The following is a 2,557-nucleotide window of genomic DNA, read 5'->3' as shown; positions in this document are numbered from 1 at the left end:
TTTTAGGACGCGTCACTGCACCTCTCAATATGATGCCAATATAAACAAGGTCTTCTGTCGGCTCTGTACATCAATGCCGACCTATGCTGACAAGTAAGTGAAGAGTAGAAAATATAAAAGGTATTGGCTATAGGGAAATGTCCCAGCAGTTTAGGAGAATGAAGGTTCTAATCTAATCTACTACATAGCCATTACATGTCTAACTCCTGATAATGACAGGAAGGCAGAAAGCGCATTATACTAATAATAATAATACTACTCATAATAATAGCAGACATTTTTGAACAATGACCACAATATCATTATTTTAATAAACCAAATATGAACAATTGAGGAAAATGAGGAAGAACTGATGATTCAAATGTTGTAGTACAAGTAGTAATGTAGTTAGTGCATAAATTACTATGGCAACAAATGTGTTCATTTTCTTCATTATTAGTCGATTTTTTTAATGCAGACATATGTTGCAGGGACTACTAGAATCATCATACTGGCGTGACTGTAAACATCAAGGGGTTAAATAAAAAATTATTATTTTTTTTTTTAAAGGACATTTCAGAATATCGCGATATATATCGTATATCGCGATATAGCCAGTAAATATCGCGATATCATTTAGAGACCATATCGCCCAGCCCTAATTGAACGCCATTCAAATGACAGCGTTGGTTTCCCCCAAAAGTGGGCGGAGACGTAATTCTTGCCCAGAAGTGACCATGTGTTACTCATGTATTGTGAGAAGCAATTTGTGTTACTGTTTTTATGAAAGGTTTTATAAAAATAAAGTTTGATTGATTTGTCTTCAAAAAGTTATTGTTTTAAGGTTTCTGTTTTGTCCTAATTATTCCTAACTTGCCTTGGAGAGAATGAGATCCCCGAGCCACCGCACACAGTCCACGTAGTTCCTGTGGATGTCTCGTGTTGAGAAATCCGGGAAGTGAATTTTCTGTGAAACGAAAGGCCTGAAGAAAAAGAAAAAAACACACCCAAAAAATGAAATCATTCAAAAAAAGAGAAGATTTGAGTTGCTACAAGACCACACCACTGGACAGTGACCATATCTACCTGTTGGTCTTGGAGGGGTTGTACTCATAAGACCCTCGGATGGCTATCTGCATCCTCTCTGAATTGATTCGCCAAAGTTTTAAGGAGTGGTCCATCCCACAAGACATTATCTTTTCGCCAAGTAGATCAAAGTCCTGCAGGGAGAATCAAAAAAACATCGTAAACCAGGTTTCATTTGTATTCCCACGTGAGCTGAATTCAATCTAGACTCACAGCACTCAGGACTTCATCTCGATGCCCTTCCACACCGCCAAATATGGCCACTAACGTGTCCGTCTGTATGTTCCATAGACGGAGAGCATGATCTGAAAAGGACAATCACAAGTTAATACAATCAGTGCAACACATTTCCAACTCAGCCAATCAGAATACTTGATCTAGATCCTTTCCGTTGCTACAACAGAATAGGAAGTTAGGAGATTGATATAACGGAATATAATCAAAGAAGGTGAACATCTCACTACAATCTATGTCACTGTTAATCCAGTGCTGTGCTACAATAGGATATTCATTCTGAATTGCACAGCTAAAGGATATATGTTCATCAGTTGGACGCACATGACGTAAAATATTGATTATGAGGCTCCCTAACTGCTGCATGAGGAAATAATAAAAAGTATTAGCTGGAAAAAAGGCGTATTATCTCAGTTTCTTCATGCAGTAGCCGAATGATTAACCAATCTTTTAATATAACATAAAACCGAACGTGCATGTGGGCAAACATTAGATTCTCTCCTTGTTTAAATAAAGAAAATCATTCTTTTCATGGTTTCCTGCTGTCGCTCTCTCACTATCAGCTTCCAACAGTGATAATGAAGCAGCGTTAGAGGCGGGATCTAATGAGGGACACCTCCTTCACACAGTGGAAACCATCACACCCTTTCATCCACGTGTTGTGAATTGAACAACTTTAAAGCAGGAACAACATGAGCCCCGTGACATTCACCTGATTCAATCAAAACAGATGAAACTTCACATGACCCTTATAAAGCTGCTTTACCTGGAAACACCTGACAAACACGTGCTTATAAAAACACTAAATCTATCCTTTAACCTTTATGGATTTGCTTACGAACAATGAAGTAACAAATCATTGACGAGAGGTTTTTAGTGTCGAGATGTGGTCTATAAAGCCATTGGAAAAATAAATCTGAGAACCTGTGACATACTGTCTTCTTATTGGCTTATGGGTCTGGAGGCAGGGGCGGCAGGTACTGTAGGCTAGGGAAGGTTAAGCCTTCCCAAATATTTGTATCACTGCATCCTGGTCCAATACAAATATAATGTATAATGTTTGTGTCTTTGACATTAGCGCTGCTATGCAGCCACCTGTGCCCTGCACTACGAAGCCAGTTCAACAGACCCTGGATATGTTTGAGTTATCTTAACTAACCCTAACAAACGAAATCTCGCTAAGCGGTCCTACGACGCTGGTTATCAACTCGGTAAATCAAGCCAGGGTTTCTCTCTCCAGCTGAGAGCGCGTTCACGT

At 39.1% G+C, this 2,557-nt stretch overlaps 1 long non-coding RNA gene across 1 annotated transcript; it reads right to left on the bottom strand.

Moving 5' to 3' along the window:
• Positions 1 to 851: 851 nt before the first annotated feature.
• On the bottom strand, positions 852 to 1,537 carry LOC104945320 (uncharacterized). Its single transcript, XR_798328.1, has 3 exons — positions 1,279 to 1,537; positions 1,066 to 1,199; positions 852 to 962 (listed from the first exon to the last, which is right to left on the bottom strand). It is a non-coding gene; the product is annotated as an uncharacterized lncRNA (long non-coding RNA).
• Positions 1,538 to 2,557: the final 1,020 nt, after the last annotated feature.

Source organism: Notothenia coriiceps, unplaced genomic scaffold (assembly GCF_000735185.1).
Source record: "Notothenia coriiceps isolate Sejong01 unplaced genomic scaffold, NC01 NC01_scaffold00009463, whole genome shotgun sequence".
NCBI lineage: Eukaryota > Metazoa > Chordata > Actinopteri > Perciformes > Nototheniidae > Notothenia > Notothenia coriiceps.
Note: the sequence above shows the minus strand (reverse complement) of the source record. Positions and strands in the feature narration are given on the sequence as shown.